This window comes from Lepidothrix coronata, unplaced genomic scaffold, assembly GCF_001604755.1.
Source record: "Lepidothrix coronata isolate B3197 unplaced genomic scaffold, Lepidothrix_coronata-1.0 Scaffold269, whole genome shotgun sequence".
Taxonomy (NCBI): Eukaryota; Metazoa; Chordata; class Aves; order Passeriformes; family Pipridae; genus Lepidothrix; species Lepidothrix coronata.
Window position 1 is genome coordinate 437,150 of NW_016690449.1, and position 14,384 is coordinate 451,533.

Sequence of the window (14,384 nt, forward strand, 5' to 3'; positions counted from 1 at the left end):
ATCCAAATGAGAAGCAAAGAAAGCAATGTCTGCAGGTATTTGCTGGACAGATACCTTAAGGCTACACAGACAATCTCACTGTGGAAAGCAGTGAACAACAAAGGCAAGGAACCTCCCGAGTTCAAGGATGAAGTATAAACAGAGGAGGTTTGAGATCTTTAATATTTATTTATTTTGGGGTTATGAAGTGGTTGTAACACTTACTGGGATCATGACCAGGTGACAAAGCTCACTTCTCCTTGTGGTCAACAGTCTCAGCAGCAAAAATATCTCAGATTTTGGCACAAACACACAGAGAAGTTGTGGCTGCCCCATCCCTGGAAGTGTTCAAGACCAGGTTGGTTTGAGCTCTGAGCAACCTGGTTTAGTGGAAGGTGTCCCTGCCCATGGCAGGGGGTTGGAAAGAGATGAGCTTTAAGGACCCTTCCAAACCAAACCATCCTGTGATTCTACAATTCCTCAAAGAAGGTCAGACGTGAATTAGAAAAGAAGGTCAGGGCTGAGGCATGTGGGCAGAGCTGATGGGGGAAAGCAAGAGGGGGCATTTAAAACCAGCACTTTCAGCCTCTCATCACCTGGATTAATTAATCAAATAAATAAAAGTAAACCAAGTCCCTAAAGCCAGATTTTTAGGAGGGATATTCACAGTTTCCATTTCTATGTGCTCAGCACGGCATCTGTACTCATTTCTGCTTGCAGTTCTGCCAGATCTGTCAAAGCAATGCACACAATTAAAGCATGTTTTGGCAAAATTTACCACAAAAAGAAAGAGCTGAAAAGGAAAAAAATTAATTCAATGTCACATTCACCCAAAATTGCTGACGTTCCTTTTTTTTCTTCCTAGTAAATCTAAATATGAATATTCACAATCCCTACAAAAACTGGATTCTTTATTCTAGGAAGATGCTTTGCTAGACAGCCTCTACAGACACTTGAAGACTGCTGAGAGCTGTGGTGATCAGTGGGAATGCACTGAGTAGTATCTTTAAGGAAAAAATTTGCTCTGATGTGTTGCAGGCTGGGCTTTTAAATCACAATTTTAAAACAGTCATAATGCTTATGTTTGGAGAGCAACAGTGTGGCAGCTGCAATGTGTATTTTCAGTGGTTCAGTAACACATTTGACACACCAGTTGCCTCTCACATCAAGATCAGTGAAAGGCAGCAGAGAGCTTCCCAAACTCTCAGACAAAGCAGAGGAGTGGGTGGCAGTGATAGGCAGTGTCAAACCAAAAGAAGAAGAAGGAAAAAAAAAAAATAAATAAAAACCTGCAGCAAAGGCATATGAAATTCTGCCACAGCAAACCAGGGAACAGCATGGGATGTTAGAGCAAGGACTGATGATGTTCTGCCAACATGAAATTCATGTCAAAAAATGGAGGTCCTGCACTCACAAGGAGAAAACAAAGCAGACACCACGTGCAGGCCTTTGTCCTTTCTGATTTCTGTCGTGCTACAAAGCTGAGCACTGCCAGGAAAGGCTCCCAGAGTCCCTGTCACCAGCACATCTCCCAGGGCCTGTTGGCACCTCTCCAGGAGAAGGACCTTGAGCAGATGTCTCTGTAGGGCCCAACTCCTTCTGGGTCCACTTGGGACCTTGCTGAACTGAAGCTAAAGGAAGACTTGCCAAGCTACAAGGGCAGCCTTTCAAATCCACTTGGACCCTATTTCTCAAGAAATAAGGTCAAGACAAGCCCTGGTCTGGAAAGGGAGAAATTCTGTGGTGAAGAACATTTTCCGCAGACAGATTTCCAGCCTCTGACACACCAATTTCCCAGCAGAGAGGGACTCCTTTACTGGTGTGATGACACACACAGACATGGATGACCCTGTCCAGCAAACAGACTCTTCTAAGAAGGGAAGGGTAAAGGGTGGACTGAGCAAGGACTGCACCAAGAATAACAAACACGATCATATGGAAACAATTAGTACTCTTTCTCAGGGGAGCAGATCTCTCTCCCCTTCTTTGAGCTTTTCTTTAGATTCCTCCCTTGCAGTCAGCCTGAGCAATTTTTTAATTCATAAACTGTATTCTGTAGGTGGGATTTTCCAGCCTCCTGGCTGTTTATAGCAATTAGGATTGCCTCTGTCAGCATATCATGTCTAAAAACGTTTATCACTCATTACATTAACCAAATTTCAAAGCATATCTGTGTTGCCCAGCAACAGAAAAAGCTGCTCCTGTTTCCTGGACAGAAAATTAGGAGTTTAATCACCTAATGTCATCCTGTTCACTGATAATTAAGCAAATTATGGTCAAGGAGATGCCTTATATTAAAGTTACAGCAGTGGATTTTGCTCCACCTGCAGGATCAGATCTTGGCTCCTCCTCTGTGGTTTGCAGAGCAACCTGAAAAACTTCATGTTTGATGAAAAGTGTTATTGCTAAGTCCTACTCACTCAGGACAGCCTCAGAGCTTAAATCCAAGCAGGTCATGAGAGAGAGGGAGGAATCACACTCAGTTCTCTTGAAATTCTCCCCAACACCCCAAGCACAAAGTGAGCCCATCAGAACTGTGGGCAGGTACTTTCTCCAGGTCTTTTATTGTGCTTTCTGCTTCCCATGGCCAGGAGACCTGCCCACAGCTCAGTGACACACCAGTAATGCTCCTTAAGGTCTGCCCTTCCCAGTGGTCCCCAAGGCCTCAATCCAGGTGGATTGATCCCTGTGTGTCCCTGGATGTGATGGTTATTCCCTGTTTTTGGTGGCACCGATGATCCCAATAAAGCCCGGTCCTGCAAAGGGTAAGAACTGGGTCCTCCAGTGCTGTTCTCAGCGCTGGGAGAGGAAGCCACGGGCATCCTGAACAGCTTAGAGTCTTCATAAAACGAGAGCAATTAATTTTAATCCCCACTAGATGGTGCAGGAAGTCAATAAACGTCAATCGTTCCTCGAACGCCGGACTTGTCTCTCAAGTGCTTCCATATTCCCCCGAAAGGCCTCCTCAGATGGTTTCTCTCATGAAGCTCTCTAAGCAGGGTTTGAACTGGAATCTGAATGGCACCTGAACTCCCTGCTGTGCACCAGAAAGGCTTTTTAAACACCCTTTGGGCACCGTTTGTACGGCACATTATTGTTTTGAAGAATAATAACAACAATATTAATATTAATAATAATACCCGTAGAGGAATTACTCGCAAGGCTTAGCAGAAATCTGGTTCTGCTGACATTCAGAAATTGTCTATTAGATTTAATAGTCAATTGCATCATTTTTCTATATTAAGATGGTTTAATGTATCAAAAGACAAGACCTGTTGTCTTATAATTAGATTGTAAATGATTTGAAAGTACAGACTGTACAGCTTCTAGTACAAATGGTCTAATTCATGGTTAAAGATCTCCAAGATGCTGGAATAATATAAAAATATACACAGAGATAATGAAATCCTGATGGATTTTATAATTATTTCTGTCTTGCAAGATTATAACAGTTTCATACCTCCAGTTCAGTTTTCAGAATCTCAGGCCATAAACCAGAGGGGTCTTGCAGGATCAATATGCAAGTTATTTAGAAGAGTGTTTGATGCACAGATGACTTTCTGTAACACTGACACATGGCAGCACGCAGATCTAAACCCAACAACAAAACACACACACGTTGGGGTGAGGATGAAAGAGAGAACGAGCATGGCAGATGTCAGCTGGATCACAGAATGCTCGGCTGGAAGGCACTCAGATACTCTCTGGTGATGAAGGTGGAATAACAGCCTGTACAGACAAGAATGCAATTTACCCAAGGAACTTACAAGCAAATAAAAAAACACAGTGCCATATTCATGAAATCTCTCTTCAGTCCTAAGTTTTGCTGTGAAACAGCGCTCTGAAATACCTAAATCTATAATGTATCAGATGAACTTCCAGCTCTGCACACAAATCAAACCCGAAGAGATAATGAGCCAAACAGAGACATTAATTATTTTTTATGTTGTCATTTATTTTGAGACATTTCATTAATGTCATAAAAATATGTAATATACATTTTCAATAAAGAATTTAAAGTACCGCAATCAAAGATCACGTGACCTCAGTTTCATTATGAAAAGTACCTGGATTCAATAAAAAGAGGACATAGCTTTATCCGAGACATAAATTTGGTTCAGGCAGCAATATTGAGGAAGGTTAAATGGTAAAGAAAACTAATCTCTTAAAGCAATATGAATCATAGAAATAGAGGTTGTGGCGAGGTGATAATAAAAACCCCGGCTGTAATTTTCTTGTCACGCAACTAAAGTACAGCAGTTCTGGTGCCTTCACACCACGGCAAGGCACTGGTCAACGGGACAGGACAGGGAAATGACAGTGGGAACAGGCACGATCTGCCCCTTATTAAGCACAAAACATCTCCCTTCAGAGGTTTGCAACCTCCAAAGTGTCACTGGGGTTAAACACCACGGGCACGTTGTTTTCTGGTGTCAAAAAAGGGTGCAGAACTATTGTTTTTGTGGAGCTGGGCCAGTTCACCCCAAATGGATAACCCAGTGCCATATATTTCCAATGAGTATAATTGCTTATTTATATTTCTGAAGCCAGTTTGATCAAAGACAGTTTGGAACTTCTTTCCTCTTCGCTGTACATTCTCTTTGCTCTCAGCCTGAAAATGTGACCACACCAAAGTAAACTCGTTTTATTGCCATTTTTACCAGAGCTTTAGACTTTGATGGGTTCAAACCTTGGAGTCCAGCTGCAGAGATCCACCTCTTGGACAGCACATCTGGCCTTCGTGGGATTCATGAGCATTCATTTGCAGACACACAGTGGGAACCTTCACGTTATTCTGCTTTGCCTTTCACTTGTTTCCAGCATTTAATGGAAACCTTGGCATGTTTGGGTTCAAATTTCAGTAGACTCTTTGGAGGGAAAATTTGGCCTGAAGTAAAGCAAAAAAATCATAAAGTAACTCCTCTGCTAATGCTCAAGTGCCTTTCAGAGGCAGATACCTGCTCAGTACAGCAGCACAGGTTTGCCACAAAAAGGCCTTTAATTGTTTTAAGTTGAAACAGTTTTACCTCTCTGCTACACTTGCCATTTCTATGGAACATGTAGATGCCTCTGGGAAAGAATGAGAAAAAAAAACAAAAACAAAATCAAATCAAAACAAAACAAAACAAAACAAAAAACACAAAACAAAATCAAAATCAAAACAAAAAAACCCACAAAACAAAAACAAAAAAAAACCCAAACAAACCAAACCAAAACAAACCAAACACAAAAAAAGAAAAACAAAAAACACAGAGGAAAAACCCCACAAAAAAAAAATCAACCAAAACCAAAACCAAAAAAAACAAAACTAAAACAACAACAACAAAAACCCCACAAAAACCAACAAAAAAACAAACCAAAACCAAAAAACAAACAAACAAAAAAACCCAACAAAACAAAACAAAAAAAAACAAACAAAAAACAAAAACAAAACAAACAAAAAACCCAATAACAACAACAAAAAATAAACAAAAAAAAAAAAGGAAAAACAGTGTTCTTGTTCTCTAGACTTATTTTGGTTTACTTTAGTCTTCCTGAGCCCAAACTGGAAAAACACAATGATGTGTGGCAAGGCTGTCAAGCCACAGTGAATAAAAAGGCTGTGTCTTGAAACCATTGCTTCCTGCAAGGTGGAACTGCAGCATGTCTCCCCAGATTCACCGAGGAGATGACTCTCTCATTAGGAAAATGCAGCTTGGTTTCCCTCCTGTCCTCAGAGAAACGTTTGCTTTAAACTGTCACTGAATGACAGCACAGCTGAGAGGTTTATGAAGAGAAGACTTGGACTAATTCTGCTCCTTTAACAGCTCAGTTCACCCCTGTATTTTCTTGTCAGCCATCTGAAAATCTTTGCTGCACGTGCATTATCCTGCCATCAGCTGCCTAAAACCAGGAGTGTCTCTGGGATGCCAAAGGCACCGGCTCCATCTCCTGGAATCACGGCCTGGAATTGAGTTGGCTCATGAGGGAAGGCTGATATCTCCCACAAATAAGAATCCCACCTCTGTTACTCACCAGCTGGCTGTGGACAGCATCATCTCACATCCCTAACAATTTCATATGTGGGCATCAGCCAAACTGTGAAATGGGTGAGACTCAAAACCTCATGCAGTGAGGCCTCTCCGGACTGGAAAAGAGAAAGATCTGAGTGGGTCCCAAATATTTTAAGATCTTGAGCAAACCAGAGACCTCCTGGCATGTTGACTGTGCATGAGACATGACCTTATGTCATGCCACTCTCCCCTCCTGCACCCTTAAACTTGCAGTACAATACTGGACTTATTCACAGTTTCTCTAACCCTCTTACAATTTATTGCCTGACCCTGTGGAAACTGTTCCAGCATCCCTTCATTCCCATTTCCCTGCCAGCTCTGTAGCTACATTCAGGATTTATTTCTTCTTGAAAGTACAGACTAAGTCCTAGACACAATCACACTCCATCACTGCCCCGTGTCCTCACATTCTGCTACACTCCCTGCAAATTTCTCTATTATCTTAATACTGAATTTTTGTTTAATTACATTAATTCTTCTTTTATAGCTGAAAGCTTCTCTGATAACCAAAGTACAGTCATTGGGGTTGTACATTTAAACGTTTTAATAGAGTTCCCTGTCTCTTGTATGCCTTCTGGAGAAATAGATGTAGCCCAGCTAATGCTGTCTGGATAATGGGAGTCCAGGAGCCAGGGAGAATGTGCTACTCCAACATGTTTTACACAATCCAGAGCACTGACAAATAGCAATATAAAGCAAAATAAGAAATGCCTCATGTGATACACAGTAAGTACTGCCTAATGAGAAAATACAGGTCTCCTGAACACCTAAAGCTACATGATCCAGGAGCAGGAGCTCCTGCACAGAAACAACAGTCCTTTAACGAAAAAACCCAGAGTTTCCAAGAAGCCAAAGGTGATGATCCTCTATAATCCTCTTCCACAGCCGTTTCTCCACCTTACACTCCTCCCTCCTTATTCCCTCTGACTGGCAGAAGTCGGCAAAGCCGTGATAACAATAAAACATGATAACAATAAAACACCATAACAATAAAGCACTCACTGTCTGCTTTGTCTTGGGCCTGAGGTGATGGCAGGGATCTCTGCACCAAACAAAGCCTCACTGCTGATGAAGTCATTTTAAAACCATCTGTCGTAATTCAGTGACTAATGAAGTGAGGGTTTGCTCTCCCCAGCCCCCCTGCAATTTGCCATTTTTTTGGCACATCTATAAAACAACACTGGCCTCTCCTCGCAGTGTCTGTGACAGTCCAAACAGTCTTCAACCCTGGCAAATGTAAAATCCCCAAACTTTGTTTGACCCTCACTGAAAAATATTACAATAGAGCCAGTTTTGCAATACTCTAGCAGCAATTTTTCTCCCAGTGGCTGATATGCTGGCAGTAAAGGACAAGATCACACAGAACACACAGCAAATCCAAATAAATCCAGAGTTCATTGCAGACTGAGGTTCAGATGCAACTCAAAAGGAGAAATCCTGTGTTACTTCACCATCCCTTCTTTAATCTTGTACAGCAAATCACCGTCCTTGACTTTGAATTCCTTCCCTCTCCTCTTTTTTTTTTTTATGCCTGTTCATTTCTTTTGATGTCTGAAATAAAAACCATTGTGCTGGAAATATTGCAGTTAGTATGTGGGAATCCAAGCAGCACATTGCTCGTGGGATCCCATCTGATTTCAGGTGCAGCCCATTGACCTCATACCCCATACCTTGGCAGCGAGATTTTGTTTAGAAACTGAAGAAAAAAGAAATAATACAGAATCATAGAACGGTTTAGGTTGGAAGAGACCACTAAGATCATCGAGTCCAACAGAAATATGAGAAAAGTTTATTTAATTAAAAAAGAAATAGCCTGATCTTGGCAAAATTTTCCACTTGTATTTGAGGGAGGTTTATAGCTTGCCAGTAGCTCAGCTTCATCCTTTGCATATTTTTCTTCCCTTATGTCTGTAACTCCCTCCCAAACTGGCAGGTATAATGATGCTGGAACTGCAAACACCCAAGCACACAAGTATGCTGCCATCAGGCATGAAGCACTGCACCATGAAAAGGCAGTTTATAGCATACCCAGGGTGGAATGCCATATATTTTCTTTGCTTTCTGCAGCTTTTCTTTGAGAAGCCTTTGTGCAGCGAGCTGCTGACTCAGCATCGGCTCCCGGGGGAGCCACGAGAGGGTGATGGTGTGAAACTGCAGCACCAGACCCAGCGCTGGAACTGAGCCTTAGCTCAGCAAAGTCACTCTCGTGCTGTGGCAGAAAGCACACCAGGCAGGCCTTTGGATTGCTGAGGTTTGCTGAGGGGGGCCAGCAAAACGCCGGTAATTTTGGGAGACGGCAGGAACAGAGCAGGGCTGTCTGTCTGAGCCCACCCAGACAGGGATGACCTGACTCCTGGAACCCTTCCTGGAGTTATTTATGACACCCTCCGTGGCCACAGCAGCCCTCCTGCTCCAGCTGCAGTTGCCAAATTTCCTTTCTTTGGCACTTACTGTGGAGAAAATTCTCCTTTCTGCCAGGTGAAACGCACTCACTGAACTGAGGGTATTTGGTAGTAAATTGAGTCAGGCTGTATTTAATGTTACTTGGGTGTGGTGCAGTTTGTCCATCTGCTCCCAAGTGCTGCATCCCTTAATGGGTGCTGACATACTCATTTAACAGCTCCATTATTCCCTTCTCTCTCCTAGGGCATTCTGCTCACTGATTTGAGCATATGAGCGTGTTTTCAGATGAAAAATATTTCAATGCTTCCAAACACACGGGCATTTTCCAGCAGTTTTTCTCCAGCCTGTGTCATCTGCTTTGAACATGATTTTTGTGGTGCTTTGCACCTCTCCTTTGAGTCCTTTGTCACAGGTTTAGTGTCACCAGGGCAGGAGTGACCTGGTTTAGATTAAAGCTGTAGTTTTTCCGTAGCCTCTACAACTGAAATTTCCATCTGTATAATTTTCTGCGGTGTTTTGCCTGTAATCCACATTGTCTCTGCAGCAATAGAGTTGTGTCATCATGTGCTTTCAGTGGCTGCCAATTCCCTTTCTTCTCCTGCATAGCTCAGAGGAAGGCAGGGTAACCTGGCAGGCCCTGATCTGCCCGTCTGCTTTGCTTTCCCTTTCCTCTCTGCGTGTTTCTGCCTGGGTTTGAGTCCAGCAGGACTCTAGATTTTATAGACTCCAGTTCTGCAAACCATTCCTGGCCAAAAGACTGCAAAAATTTCACCCTTCAAATCAACACAGCATAGTGTAACATTTTCTTTTTCTTTTTTTTTCCCCCTGAAAACTGTGCCATAAGGACTTCCCTGGATGCCAGTACCAGTTACAACTCTATCAGCCAAAGCAAACCCCATCATTGTTTTTCTTCCCACTCTTACACACTTCTTACACTGATTTCTGGATAACAGCAGAAGTTGCCTCCAGAGCAGAACAACTTATTATAGCAGCATTTATCAATCAGTTCCTGTCTGACTGTCCAGAACTCAGAGTGGAAGATAAAGGGGTGCCAGACCACACAGTTCATCTCTGAGCTGGAGGTACCAGCCCTGGAGCCTGGCTCCATTCCCAGGCACATGCCAGCCATAGCCAGATCCTGCTCAGAAGGGTTGGCCAGCTCCAGTTTCTCTCACTTTGGCTGTTGTTCAGCAGAAGGTTCATAATAAAGCTCAGTGACAGATGCAATAAACCCTTCTCCATCTACCTCCCATTGCTACCAGCGCAGCATTATGGTTTTTGTCAGAGATTTCTTGACCCTTTCATCTCTTTTGGTGCTTAATGCAGCTTCCAGCGAAGCATTGCCATCAAATCCTACCCTAATCCTGCCCTAATCCTATTTTTTGCCATCGAGGCAAAAAACAAAAAAGGTTAAATTGGGAATTGGGTTCATCTGAGTGCTCCTTCTCTCTTCATGTCTGTTCAGGTAGATATAAAAACGACAGATGACTTTTTTTTTTTTAATTTACACATAATGGCAATTATTTAGCACTCCACATTACTCCAAAGTCGAGGCAAGCAAGTTAATGAACTGTACGTGGCACCTTTGCACTTGCAGTGTGCTCTGTGTACAAACAGTCTGACAGCTGACAGAAGCTTTAACAACCCCAATGCTCTCCCAGAAGTGTCTCTAAGAGGCATTTCCAGTAGCACAGCTCCAGATAAGCCTTAACCAAAGCCTAAAACTGCTGTTTAAATGCAATTTAAACTCCACCTGCTGGCTGAGCTCCTTAATGGCATCATGTCTGCACATACAGATGGTAAAGGGGCTTAAGGACGCTCCCCTTCCAGTGGTAAGGGGCTTAAGAAAGATCTATGATTCATCCCATTAAGAAAAATACCAGACAAGAGTTTCTAAAGTGATTAATGATCTCTGTAGCTCTGTTTAATTGAAACATGTCTAAGAGATCTGATTTGCAAAATCACTAATCAGGTTTGAGCGCTGGCCACAACAGCCCAGAAATATTCTGAAACGCAAATGGGTCTAAGGAGAAGCGAAAAAACGTTAAAAAAGTTTAAAGAAAGGGAATATATTTCATGAAGAAGGCTTGAAATAGGGTTTTGAGTGACCAGATGTTGTATTTTGTTTCCCAAATCCAGTTTCCAGAGGTATATTTCAAGTTATTGCAGAGGAGTGGACTTTAATAACTGTACATACACACACGGAACACGATGCACACGTGTGACAATGAGGGTGATGGGATTGGGGCAGAGCTGACATTTACTTCTATTGGGATTCCTTTTCACAAAACCATACATTGAAAGAAAACTAGGATTTTGTGGTTGTTTTTTGTTTTTTTTAATTTTAGTACCTGAAAAGCAACTTCAGTGGAAAAACAATCTAAAGAGCAGTTTAAGAATATGAGGTGCATTCAGGAGAAATCTTGGGCTATAGTAAATGCTTCCATGTGTGATAAGGGTAATTTAGCATAAAACTATACATCTTTTATTTCCTCAAAACTGACCAGACTTTAGAAAAACGTTATGATATTAATGAGACAGAAACCTCTGAGAATTAGGTGCATGGCATACAGGGAAATCAAAAATTAATTTAAGAGGGCATATTCCCAAGCTATGAGGGTTATTGACAACAATCAGTACATTCAGGAAGTCATCAAACACTATTTTCTTTCCGAAAGAGTACATAGAAAGACGTAGGTTTTCATTTTGCTTCATATTCATATTTCATATTCATTTATTACCCAATATACAGTTATTGTGACCATATTTCCATTACATGAAGTCTTTGGAAAGTATTCACCACAACTGATACCCAGAGAATGCTTTACTTTCCGTGGCTCAATTTGTGGGGCAGGTGAACCGACACTTGAGACTAATTCTGCTAGCCTGGTTAATCCACAAGCTTCAGAATAACCCTCTAAGCACTTCCAAACAAATATCCTGGCCCACTTCTCAGTGATATTCACCCCAGTGCTTTCAATAAGCCATTTTTTTATGGACAAAAACGTCATCAGAGGCATTAGTAAGAGCAGTGCAGTCCAGGTGATTCCCATAGAGGGAGATGTTGCTTTGTTTTTTCCTTATTTTAAAGTTTTCCTGCCCATGTCATGGGAAAAACTTCACGTGCTCCGGTCACCGCACAGGCACTTCCTGACATGTAGATTTTTAAGATGAGCAAATCATGCACCAGAACCTGTCAGCCCTGTCTATTACTGAATTCAGTGTTTCCATTGAATTCCAGAGCACCAGCAGTGACACGGCAGTTGTTGAGCCAGCATTACTGAACTTATAATTTATCACTCTTTTCTTAACCTTTCCAGAGGAGACCATGAGGATGCTCAGGGGGCTGGAGCACCTCTGCTATGGAGACAGGCTGAGAGAGCTGGGGGTGTTCAACCTGGAGAAGAGAAGGCTCCAGGCAGACCTTATTGTGGACTCTCAGCACTTAAAGGGAGGTTATAAAAAGATTGAGAGAAACTTGTTACATGGGCAGATAGTGATAGGACAAGGGAGAATGGTTTTAAACTCAAAGAGGGGACATTAAGAATGGATGTTAGGAGGAAATTCTTCCCTATGAGGGTGGGGAGGCTTTGGCACAGGTTGCTTGGAGAAGCTGTGGATGCTCCATCCCTGGAAGTGTTCATCTGGCCTGGAGAGACCTTCAGCAACCTGGGCAAGTGGAAGGTGTCCCTGCCCATGGCAGGGGGTTGGAGCAAGATGAGCTTTAAGGTCACTTCCAACCCAAACTATTCCATGATTCCACAGTTCCCAAAGAGGGATGGAGATGGAAACTGTTCTTACAAAGCAATTGGGCAGCTACTGCATTCCCAGAACTCCTCGGGTGCTTCAGCACACCCCAGGCTGACCACATCAGCTGGCACCACTTGTGACATGAACACACTTCTGTGTCCATCACAAACATGCAGCACCATCACTTCCTCATTCTATCCTCTCTCCACACACCTCCAAATGAACACAAGGAATGCTGGGCTGTCTCTGATAGGAACGAATTTATGAAGCTCAGGTTACACTGAGGACATGACCCTCCAGGAAGCTTTTGTTCGCTATGACAGCCCATGATCTTCATATCTGCAAGAGAAGTTTTGTTTAATTTGAAGAGAAGGGTTTGTCTCATGAGATGGATGTGAAGGCCTCGGATTTCATTGCTGCCTGGTATTGTGGTGGACTCTAATTCTCTCGACTCCTTCATGAACCATAATCTATATAATGTCTGCTGTCCAGCACACAAGCTTTTTTAATTAATATTCCCCAGAGAGGTGATCTGATTTTGCTTTTGCAGGCAAAGAAATGGGTCTGCTTTAAAAATAACCTCTTATATGAAATGATGCATCATAGCACTCCCATGCAGAACAGCAGTTAGGAAAGTATTCCATAGCAACAGCCACATCTTAATAGAAGATCATCTCCTGGACATCTCCCTCTGCATTTCTGCAATTACCAACTATGTCTCCTACCATCTGCAATTACATAAAATCCCTCTGGCAACTACAGCTATTGCTTACATGGAAAATTAATGTTGGGGAGCAACGGGATTTAATAACTAAATATAAGAAATGTAAGTTATTACTAGATGACTATCTGCCAAGCTTTACCCCAGCTACCAGGAGCCATTGAACTGATCAGCACGGGATGTAATTTTGAATTCCTGGACTTAATAATATAAATCATAGCTCTTAGATTTAATATTTTCTTTGCACTGTAATGCAGAACTTTCCCCAGCCACTTTGACATTAAAAATGCAGCATTTGGAATATCCAAAAGGAATGGCCTGATTTGCTTAATGGACAACCTGGAAGCAGGTTGTGCTGGGAGCAGCTGTGGCCACACAGGTCTGCCTGTTCCCTGGTGCTCCAGGGTGTGTCCAGGCCTATTTTATATCACGTTTCTTCCATATTGCTGGGAAACAACCAATTATGTTTCCTGATGTCACTGTGTCATACTGCTGTTGGGCTACTGGTTTCATAAATCAAAACAGCACTTAGATTTTATTTAGAAGAAGCAAGTTTTGAAATGCATTATATTGGAGGTTAATATTATCCCTTATCTACAGATTAATAATGATTTTGCAGACTTTGGCTTTTTTTTGTCACAGTATCCATTATGAATGTATAAACGATGTCACAACTTGGTTAAAAAGGTGCAGTTATCATAGTGGCTCTCGTTTTCCAGTTTTAAAATAAAAACGTTGCCTTTTTTAAAAAAAAAAAAAGTGACACTTTATTTAAAATATTTTCAAAGCAATTGAACATTTTCTGATAGGGGGTATAAGTACTGATAAAAATTTCCATAGTTGGCACTTCTCTAGAAGAAAGCAGTGACTAAAATGGCACACATGTTTGAAAAAGTTGGTTGGCACAAATATAATTTTGGGGAAGAAAATAAGAGGTCGTCTGACCAGAAAGATTTGGGACAAAGTAAATTCTTGGTACTAAATTATCTCTGTCTACCAGCCTGGGAACTGAATCCCAGACATCCACTTCTTGTGCCCTGGAAGAATTAATCTCACCATAACATATTAGCACCAGTTGGCACCTCTGCTACAGAACAACACGCCTGGCAATGAATATGGAGTCACCAGTGCCTTGAGAATGTCAAGGCAGGAAGAAATGTTCAAAAGAGGGGGAATATCCCAGTTGTCATGACTTGGATGTCAAAGCAAAGAATGACTGAAAATGGAATTAATCCTGTTCACCTGTGGGAGATAAAGGCTGAGTGTAAAACAGCAGCTCGGTTCAACCAAGTCAGGTTTTGAACTGTGCTGAAACCAAACTGCAGGTCTCTGGTGGTTAAGGAGATAAAGGGGGATCAGTAAGATCAATGCACAAAACAGGTATCAAACACACCGTGGTTCTAGGTTCCAGCAGCAGTTTGTGGTCAACCTCAGAAGTTCCTGATCTCGATGGGCTAATTTTGAATTACAGGGAAGCT